Source organism: Platalea leucorodia, assembly GCF_965183815.1.
Source record: "Platalea leucorodia genome assembly, contig: HAP1_HAP1_SCAFFOLD_100, whole genome shotgun sequence".
In the NCBI taxonomy this organism is placed as follows: Eukaryota; Metazoa; Chordata; class Aves; order Pelecaniformes; family Threskiornithidae; genus Platalea; species Platalea leucorodia.
This window is the reverse complement of record NW_028121429.1, coordinates 1,638-12,500: the sequence shown is the minus strand read 5'-3', so window position 1 is coordinate 12,500 and position 10,863 is coordinate 1,638. Positions and strand designations below refer to the sequence as shown.

Below are 10,863 nucleotides of genomic sequence, written 5' to 3'. Positions count from 1 at the left end.
GAACAGTGCTTTTTCTCTCATTGCTAACCCTTTCTTACCATTTCACAGTACCACCTCTCAGACAATATTGCCCCTAATTCATTTCTGCTTTCTATCTTTCATTCTTATTTCAAGTGTGTGTGTGCGAGGAATTCATTGTTTTACAAAAAATTGTCACAGGACAGATCCTAAACAGGTGAAAAGCACAAGGCGGGCCAAATTTTTCTGTGGTGGACACTGACACAACACCATTATCTTCATTTTGGATCTCTGAAGACCTAACCCTTCTACGGAGTGCCTGGAAGGTCTGAAGTCCCTCCATCTGCCCTGTGCATCAGAATTGAAGGTTAAATTGCTCCAGTCAGAGGTGCTGTTTGGATTCTCCTCAGAGGCTAAACCACCACATGGGTCAGGAGATATTCCAGGACAGCTCAAGGGGCATCATACTCTTCTGCACCAAAAAGTGGAATCTCAGGGGACATGGCATACCAAAACTTGTCGTCAGGGATCTGCTCAGATGACTCATCTCCATTTCTGTAACGGTGCTTGAGTTTGCTCAAGGAACCCTTGAGTCGATCCCCATCCACTGCTGGCTGTCCTCCTGCACAGGAGGAGAACACAGGGGGCATCCCCTCAACACAGGGGGCCTCCGCCAGACTCATCCTCTCTGCCAGTCTCTCCAGCAGAGCCTGTTTTCCTCCACTGCAGAACCCACATTTCATTTCATCCCAAACAAACACAGTTGTGTGACAAGCCACGGGGGTCCAGCTCCTCCTGCCTGCGATCCACCTCCTCCTGGCTGTGCATGGTTTGGCCGCAGCAGCTCAGCTGTGGCACCAGGGTGGAGCGCAGACTTCTCACAGGGAAACCTGAGCAGTGACCCTGACCAGAAGACCACGGTACAGCCAGCTGGGATGCACTGCACGTACAGCCTGGCCTTCACGCCTGTGCTGTGCTGCACAGATCCCTTGGCCGCAGAACAACCTCAGCAGCTCGTTGTCCCAAGGGGCCTGCAGGCAGCTCCCACTCAGTACCAGCCCTTCTGCCTCCTGCGTAGCCTTGCCTGTACCTAACAGTGCAGCAAGGAGTTCTCATGAGAACTTCCTTGCTCTTTGACTGTAGAGATGAGGAAAAGAGGTGGTTTCTTGTAAACAAAGCAAAGAGCAGCTTGAATGACCAAACCAGGAGATTGTCTTCTATGGGCGGGGTTTGCAGGGCATGCTGTGTGGGGGTCAGAGGCCTGTTCAATGCTACACCACTTGGGGTTCCCACCATCTAAAGGCACCTGAGATGATCTGCATGATTCTCTCCTTACAGGGTTAGTGCTAATGAGCAGCATTTTACAAGATCCCTCACAGCGTCCAAGTGCCTTTCTTACTGGAATTAGAATGAACCAGTGCCTCCTGGTGAAAAACACTCTCTCAGCACCCTTGGGTGCAGCCCCTCTGGTCCCATGGACTGGTAAGGGTGTAGTTTGCTCAACTAACCCCTGCCTTGATCCTCATCCACTGCTGGTTGCTCTCCTCCAGACTTCTGCTTCAAAGCAGAAAGGTCTGGAGACCTTGCTTTGTGGCAACTGAGGCAAAGAGTGCGTAGAGTATCTCAGCCTACCTACACCTACTCTTACTACATTTAGCAGTGGTCCCACAGTATTTCTGATTCTTCTGTAGCTGTTCCTGAAGTAGAAACAGCTCATCTTGGTGCCCTTGCATGCCCTTTTCAGTTTCAGTTGAGTAGGACCTATTGCTGTGCTTGGGGGATACTTTCTTTGAAGACAAGGTGTATCCAGGCACACGGTGAAAATGGTTCATCTGTTCCTTGCTGTATCATCAAGGGTGTGAGTAAAGACCCCAGTGTGATGTGCTTTGTGTTCAGGCAATGCCTGCAGCTCTTGGGTAGCGAAGGGACAGACCTTGCCTCTCTGATGGCATCTGATGACTGATGCCTCTGACTGGTGGCATCAGTCAGCGGCACACAGGCAGCAAATCGCACTGCTTGCAATGCCTTCTGGGGTGTCTGTCACACACCCACCCTGAATGGGAATTGCTTTCGTGTTGGTAAATAGAACCATCATAGATTTACAGAATGGTTTGGGTTGGAAGGGACCTTAAAGATCATCCGGTTCCAACCCCCCTGCCATGGGCAGGGACACCTTCCACTAGAGCAGGTTGCTGAAGGCCCCATCCAAGCTAGCCTTGAACACTTCCAGGGAGGGGGCATCCACAACTTCTCTGGGTGCAAACTTGCTGAGGGTGCACTCAATCCCACTGTCCAAGTCACCAACAAAGATGTTAAACATCACCGGTCCCAAGACTGACCCCTGAGGAACACCACTCCTCACTGGTCCTGTGCTGTCTCTGCAAGCCTTGGCATCCCATGGAGCTCTGTGGGCCTGGATTTATAAATTAAATTGAGTAGACACCCGGATCTCTGTAAGGCAATGTGGGGATGAACATGAGGCAACTGCCAGTAGAGTGAGTGGAGACCTAGTGAATACAGCTGATGGAGAAGAGAAAGAGAGAGCCTGAGCTCTCCCTGTGGCACATGGTTCCAGTGGTTCAGACGAATAACTCTCAAGGCTGCCCTGAACATAATGAGTGGGGGCAGGTTCACTTGCCCTCATTTGGGTGTCAGCTGTCATTTCAGTTGGCCAAAGAAAATTCCCAGCAGCCTCTAAGAGGATTCCCCCAGATGTTGGCCTGTCTGTATGAACGGCTCCATTAGAGCTTGCAGCTGCCTGCACAGATCTTTGACCACCCCTGATGCCTTCAATGTCACCAGGGGTTGTGTCTGAACAGCCCAGTCCTGCCCTCCATCTCCATTAACAGGCATGGGAACTGTGATAAGGAGCTCCCATGCGGGTGTCTATTCTGTGCCCACTTGAACACCTGATGCAAGAGGACTCTCACCTCCTGTTGGTTTGTGTTGTGCATGGGAGGGAGCTAAGTCCCCTTCTAGCCCCAGGACTGCAAACCTGCCCAAATTTCTACCTCACAGGAGAAATGACAGTGCTGGGAATAATTGCATCTCCCTAGCTGAGGGATGGAAAAGAAGTGTTTTCTTTCAGCCTGTTTCCCAGCAGGTTCCCCTGAAGGCCCAGGGACCCCTGGAGGGAGCCCAGAGGGGCAGAGAAAGTGGTGCCTTGGGCTGGGCCTCTGCTGCTGAGCTGGGCTGGGCTCCTGGGATGGAGGGAGCTGTTGGCAAGTGGGCAGCGCTGCAGAGAGACAGCTCTGCCCAGGAGCAGCTCCTCTGCAAAGGGCAGCAGGGCTGAGGGCACTGCCTGCAAGTGCTGGAAGGAGAGGGGTGAGGCAGAGAGAGGTGAAAGGCAGTCTGGGGTGCGAGGACGCTGAGAGCTCATTGTGGGCAAAATCTTCACAGCCCTTGACACGGTAAGTCCCTAGAACCAGGGCAGTGAAGCTGCACTATCAGAGGAACACGGCATGATGGCTGCCTTCCTCTGGGGATGACTGCAAGGATGTTAAGCCGAGTGCACAGCCAGGGATGCCCAGGGCTGTCCTTCAGAGCAGGGTCCCTGTGCCCCAGCAGTCTGTGTGCGAGGGTCAGTGCTCAGCCTGCCCGGGGAGCTCCCAACGGCGCTGTGGGGAGAATCTGTGGGTGGAAGAAGGGACCCCTGGGAGGGCAGGGTCCTGTTGCTGTTGAGAGAGGGCTGCGTGGGTCAGGGCTGCTCACAGCTCCAGTTCAGCCCCAGAATATTTCCTAAGGGATGTTTCAAGGAGGAGGTCCTGGCAGGGATTGTCATAAAGAAAATGAAGATTTCCTGAATTTCTGTTTTCAGTTTCCTACATGGAGTGGGGGCTAGTGGAAAATGGATGAATGGAAAAGGAGCTGGCAACTTTGAATAAGTCACTGGACTCCTGAGCGAGTGATCATTAACTCCTGAGAGGAGCCTCCTAATGTGCCCTCAGCCACTGCTCTGCCTATGGACAGCACCAGCATCACCTCTGCTGGACCCCTCAGGGTTCTTCTGACCTGCCCTTCTCCACCTGCAAACAGGAACATGCACCCAGCCAGTGCCCTGCAAACAGGCAGGTTTCTGTGGGGCCAGGGTGAGTGCACAGAGGTTGGGAGGGGGTTTGTCACCACTTGCAGGGAAAAGCCATGGGACAGGGAAACACCTCCCAGGGTGAGGATCTCCAGGCAGCAGGGAGATGATCTGGGAATGAGACAAAACTAAAACCAGAAATGCTGTGGGAGGGAGAATTCAGAAACCTCCGTATGATCCCCTCCAATGCAGACGCCTTCCTCTGAGCAAGCCCCCTTGCCTCCTCTCCCACCCACCAAAGCCTCTGCCCTCAGGGCTGGGGGCTCCAAGGCGTGAACCACCTCCTCTGCAGCCAGAGCTCCAGCAGAGCCGTGGTGCAGCTCTGCAGCCACGGGCCCAGTTCCCTCTGCAGAGCACAGGGGCTGAGAGCAGCTGCCCGGCAATGGTGGTGTCTGGGAGGTGGCGCGCACAGCTGGGGAAGGGGAACGCTGTCCGAGTGCCCCAATGCCTCTGCCCTGGCCTCTCTCAGCCACACCCTCACTGTATTTGTCTTTATGTTTCAACTTGTCTGTGTTATTGTTCTTTTATTTTTGCTGCCAGACCCTCTGGGGAGGTGGAGTTTCAGCTGCAGAGTCACACACTTATTTTGTGGGTTCTTTCATGCATTTGTGTCCATGGGAACAAGTGTCCCAGCTTTCATCTCACCTATGTGGCTGTGTGCAATGCAGTGTGTGGGACTGGAGAATAAGCTGGTTTTCCCTTAATCAGATGGTGTCATTAGGACACTTGGCTATCTATCTCCCTGAGGTTTCCTTCCCAGCTTCCCTCCAGGATTCAAACCTGTCCTGTAGCACCTTTGTGTTATCTGAAATCCTCATGGAGAAGTGCGGAGATGCTATGACAGAGAACGTTCTTTTGGGTTTGTGGAATGAGACATGCGTATCCTTGGCTAGAAGTGGGGTGCTGAGACCTTGAGAAAGCATGAGACACTTAGTGGTCTGCACTGGATCCCTCTGCTCACAGCAGTGTCTGTTTTTTTTTTTTTTAGGGTAACACAAGAGTGAGATCAGCCCCCATCTCAAGAACAAGCCCACGGCAGCTTGGAGGGACAGACCAGCTCCCCTCAGTCTCCACTAAGCCCCAGGCAATCCTTTTGCCTTGCAGGACTCGCTCTGCTCTCCCTGAGTGCAGCAGAAATGCTGAGGGTTTCTGGCATCCAAGAACACTCCCCAGGTGAGATGGGGGGAGCTTTAAAAACCCCAAACATTTCAAACTACCATCCGCTATCCCCTTTCCTTAGCACTGGGAGTGCAGATGCTGACAGGCCCTTCTGCATTAGGAGCAGTTTCATCTGAGAAAGTTGAACACCAGGACTGACCCTTGCCCTGACCGATGAATTCACTGCTGCAGAGCAGCACTGACTCCTCAGCAGCCAGCGGGCAGAGGCCCTGCTCCCCACACTATGCTCAGCCACGGCTGCAGCCACTGAGCTGAAGGAAGGTCTCCTGGAAAAGGAGTAGGCGGGGCGGGGGGTGTGTAGTGTAGCAGGGTGAAGGTGTAGGAGAAAGGCTTAGATTTTGCTCAGAGAAGTCTCCCCTAACGCTTCATTGACTCTTCCTGTAGGAACAGGACCCCGTGCACAGAGGCAGCAGATGTCCAACAACAGCTCCATCTCCCACTTCCTTCTCCTGGCCTTCGTGGACACACGGGAGCTGCAGCTCTTGCACTTCTGGCTCTTCTTGGCCATCTACCTGGCTGCCCTCCTGGGCAACGGCCTCATCATCACCACCATAGCCTGCAACCACCGCCTCCACACCTTCATGTACTTCTTCCTCCTCAACCTCTCCCTCCTCAACCTGGGATCCATCTCCACCACTGTCCCCAAAGCCATGGCCAATTCCCTGTGGGACACCATCTGTCCCTCTGGGACACAGATGTGCAGGATGTGCTGCCCAGCTCTTTCTGTTTGCCTTGTTCGTAGGAGCAGAGTACTGTCTTCTCACCATCATGGCCTACGACCGCTACGTTGTCATCTGCAAACCCCTGCACTATGGGACCCTCTTGAGCAGCAGAGCTTGTGTCCACGTGGCAGCAGCTGCCTGGGGCAGTGGGTTTCTCCATGCTGTGCTGCACACGGCCAATACATTTTCACTCCCCCTCTGCCAAGGCAATGTCCTGGACCAGTTCTTCTGTGAAATCCCCCACATCCTCAAGCTCTCCTGCTCACATTCCTACCTCAGAGAGATCGGGCTTCTTGTGGTTAGTGTCTCTGTGGGCTTCGTATGCTTTGTTTTCATTGTGCTGTCCTATGTACAGATCTTCAGGACTGTGCTGAGGATCCCCTCTGAGCAGGGACACCACAAAGCCTTTTCCATGTGCCTCCATCACCTGGCCGTGGTCTCCCTGTTAGTCAGCACTGTCATGTTTGCCTACCTGAAGCCTCCCTCCATCTCCTCCCCATCCCTGGGTCTGGTGGTGGCAGTGCTGTACTCAGTGGTGCCTCCTGCAGTGAACCCCCTCATCTACAGCATGAGGAACCAGGAGCTCAAAGACGCAGTGAAGAAGCTCATTCAATCCATAGTCTTTCAGCAGCAATAAGCTGCCCGTGTCTCTTCACAAGTGATTTCCAATGTATCTGGGGAATCTCCTGTGCTTGGGGCGTTCTATCTGTGATAACTGTGTTTCTCCAGGAATGTCTGCATGCAGTCTGCTTCTCCAGAGGCATGAACCCAGTCTGTCTGACCCAAAGGTCTTTGCACATGTGCCTGGCCCGATTGTACAGCTGGCCTCCCATGTCACATCTCTGTAATAAAAGGGTTTTTTTTTTTGAGAGGAGGAGGGCATGGGGCGATGTGTTAGGGAATGGGAAAGGTCTTGGTGGTCAGCGAGCTCGACAGGAGGCAGCCGTGCGCCCTGGCAGCAAGGGAGGCCACCAGCATCCTGGGCTGTACAACCAGGAGCATGGCCAGGAGATGGAGGGAAGGGATTCTCTGGAATATTCCATCCAGATTTCAGATCCCTAATTCAGGAAAGATTTTGGCAAGCTGGATTGGGTTTATCAAAGGTCCCTGAGGACAGCCAGGGACTGGAGCACTTTGCTGGTGAGGAGATGCTGAGAGAGCTGGGCTTGTCCAGCCTTGAGAAGGGAAGGCTGAGGGGGGACCTCAGCCCAGCCTGCTAGTACCTACCAGGAGGTCATGGAGAATACAGAGCCAGGCTCTTGTGTTCTTAGTGATGGTTGGGAGGAAAAAATAATGAGCATTCAGGCTGGAGATAAGGAAAGTTTTTCAGTGTGAGGCTGAGCTCCTCACTCCTGGGCTCTTCTTCCCAAGACGAAGTCCCAAGTGTGGATCTGAGGCTAATTTGGCCCGAGATACCCTCCTGACAGTGAGGGACAGATAAATCCCAGCGAGATTCAATTACTTGAACCACCAGTGCGGTCCAAAAAGGCCTTGCACAGGCATGGAAGAGGCTGAGGATCTCATTGCCTCACCTCCCCACCCCTTGCCTGGTAAGATCTGCCCCCAAGTCTCCCTGACCCTTGAGTTACAGATGTAACTCCCCCAGGGTTACAGATGTACCCATAAGGTGCTTGGAAATGTGACCCAGGGCTCCCTTCTGGAGCATTAGTTGGTCACCAGGAAACCACCAGGCATCTCGATTGAGACATCTTCTGTCTCTCCATTTACTGCAAAGGGAAGCCTAGACAACTCAATTAGAGGTAGACATCTGCGTTGACGTGTTTGGTGTTGGGTAAGGACAATCTTGTCCCTTTCTGCACCTAAAATAGAGTGACAATTCACGCACCGCGGAGGGAATGTGAAGGGAGTGTGTCTTGCTGATTTCGGGACTCCTTCCAGAAGTGCTGGTAACACAAATATGTTGGCCATGCAGAAACAGAGCGTTTCCCTGAAGACGGTCACCCTTCTTCTCTGGAACGGTTGAGAGAGCTCAGCCCCTCAGAGTGTGACCGGCTGTGTGAAAGGGCGAGCAGTGGCAAGGCCAGTCCTGGGCAGGGAGTGTTTGAGGGCACTGAACTCCGTGTGAGACGCAAACATACTGTTTTTAATGTTATAGGCCTGATTATGACAGAACAATTCAGAAAATGTCAAAAAATAAAAAGAAGCCACGAAGAAATTAAGGAAACAATTTAAAGGGAAGGCAATGTTCTACTTCTGTGGTGGGCTGACGCTGGTTGGATGCCAGGTGCCCACCAAGCCACTGTATCAATCCCCCTCCTCAGCTGGACAGGGGGAGAAAAATATGACAAAAGGCTCATGGGTTGAGATAAGGACAAGGAGATCACCATCAATTCCTGTCATGGGCAAAACAGACTCAACTCGAGGAAATTAATTTCATTTATTGCCAATCAAAAGTCAGAGTAAGACAATGAGAAGTAAGAACAATCTTAAAACACCTTCCCCCTACCCCTTCCTTCTCCCCGGGCTCAGCTTCCCTCCCGATTTTCTCTACCTCCTCCTCTGCGAGCAGTGCAGGGGGACAGGGAATGGGGGTTGTGGTCAGTTCATCACATGTTGTCTCTGCTGCTCCTTCATCCTCAGGGAGAGGACTCCTCACACTCTTCCCCTGCTCCAGCGTCGGGTCCCTGCCATGGGAGACAGTTCTCCACGAACTGGTCACACAGCTCAGCTAACATTGGTGGTGTCCTCTCCTGGGCACTTTGCAGACCAGCCCAGACCTTTCCTGGCTCTTCCCATCTCCCCTGCCGTCTCACCAGCCCAGCCCATTCCAGTAGAGCAGCCCAGCCTGGGCTGGCCCAGCGACAGTGCCCCCCACAGGGTGCTGCAGAGCTCTGGGCACTCACCCCATAGCTCCAGCCCCTCTGAAGGAAGCAGAGAAGGGTCAGCCTCCCCATCAGCCCCAGGGCTGGAGGCTCACCCTGGCATGAGGAAAGGGAGGTTAGGGAAACTGCAGGAAGCATGGTCTCTGGTCCAGGAGATGCCACAGACTGACCATGCCCCATCATTGCCAGTCCCCCTTCCCACGCCAGCACAAGAGTCCTGGCCAGGGCACAGAGAAGCGTGCCCCAAGTGGATGCCTGCAGAAAGAGGTTTCTCTTTCTCATGGATTCCCCCCTGCAGGCACAGAAATGCTCCCTTGCTCTTTTCCCTGGCCATCCCTTTCCCCTGGCCAACTTGTCTTGGTTCCCACCCTGTGCTCTCCACAGGCCCCTGAGCTGGCAGTGCTGCTCTGAAGAGACCAGGTCCTGCTGTTGTCCACAGCCATGGCTCCAGGGAAGCAGCAGCCCCAACATGAAGGTGGCAGAAAGGATCTGCCCACTGAGGCAGTGAGGGGCAGCCCTGAGGCCGACGAGTGCCTGCTCCTACATGTGGCAGCTGGGCTCGTGGCTCCTTGACCCCTCCTGTACGCTGGGGCTGCACCCCGAGCTCCAGAGGAGTTGTATGAGATGGGAGCAGAGTCAAAGAATTTTCTGCTGGATTCTTTATTTTCTTTCCCTAGACAGGGAGCCTGGCTCCATATCTATGTGGGGTCTTTTACGTCAGAAAACTCTGGCAGGGGGGTAATAATATTACTTAAGTGGAAGTAATATATGACATAAAATAAACAAAACTAAGAAATATATGATCAAAAAAGCATGCGAGCATTTCCTGAGGATGATGGCCACCTTACTGATGCTGCAGTAGTCTGTGTTCAAAGAGTTTCCGCAGGGCCTCTTTGATGTCTGTGTTCCTCATGCTGTAGATGAGGGGGTTCACTGCAGGAGGCACCACCGAGTACAGCACTGCCACCACCAGATCCAGGGATGGGGAGGAGATGGAAAGGGGGTTCAGGTAGGCAAGCATGACAGTGCTGACTAACAGGGAAACCACGGCCAGGTGATGGAGGCACGTAGAAAAGGCTTTGTGGCGTCCCTGCTGTGAGGGGATCCTCAGCACGGCCCTGAAGATCTGCACTTGGACAGCACAATGAAAACAAAACAAGCAAAAAAAGAAGAAGGTGCTAAATATAACGAGCCCAACCTCCCTGAGGTAGTCATCGGAGCAGGAGAGCTTGAGGATCTGGGGGATTTCACAGAAGAACTGGTCCACAACATGGCCTTAGCAGAGCGGGAGTGAAAATGTATTGGCTGTCTGCAACACAGCATGGAGAAACCCAGTGCCCCAGGCAGCTGCTGCCATGTGGACACAAGCTCTGCTGCCCAGGAGGGTCCCGTAGTGCAGGGGTTTGCAGATGGCCACGTAGCGGTCATAGGCCATGATGGTGAGAAGAGAATACTCTGCACCAAACAGGAAGAATACAAAGAAGACCTAGGCAGCACATCCTTCGTAGGAGATGTCCCTGGTGTCCCACAGGGAATTGGCCATGGATTTGGGGACAGTGGTGGAGGTGGATCCCAGGTCGAGGAGGGAGAGGTTGAGGAGGAAGAAGTACATGGGGGTGTGGAGGTGGTGGTTGCAGGCTATGGTGGTGACGATGAGGCCGTTGCCCAGGAGGGCAGCCAGGTAGATGCCCAGGAAGAGCCAGAAGTGCAAGAGCTGCAGCTCCCGCATGTCTGCAAACACCAGGAGGAGGAACTGGGTGATGGAGCTGCTATTGGACATCTGCTGCTTCTGGGCATGGAAACTGCCAAAGGAGATAAACCAGAAAAATTCAGAGAAGCTTCTCTGAGCCAAATCTGATTCCTTCATTGTGAAACACCTAAGGGAGCTTTTCTTTCCTGGGGGACTGTTATGCAGCTCCGAGGCTTCAGCTCTGCTTTGTGCTGGCTGAGTGGGCTGTGCAGAGCTGTGCCCTCTCCCCAGGGGCTCCTTGAGGGTCAGCCCTGCTTTACAGCAATGACCCATGGAGGCAGCAACAGCCCAGTGTGTTTGGAGGGAGGCTTCCTGGGGAGGAGTTCC

General features: G+C 53.4%; 1 pseudogene across 1 annotated transcript; it reads right to left on the bottom strand.

Moving 5' to 3' along the window:
• Positions 1-9,630: 9,630 nt before the first annotated feature.
• On the bottom strand, positions 9,631-10,566 carry LOC309603469 (olfactory receptor 14A16-like; annotated as a pseudogene). Its single transcript has one exon. The product of its transcript is annotated as an olfactory receptor 14A16-like (transcript).
• Between the last annotated feature and the right edge of the window lie 297 nt (positions 10,567-10,863).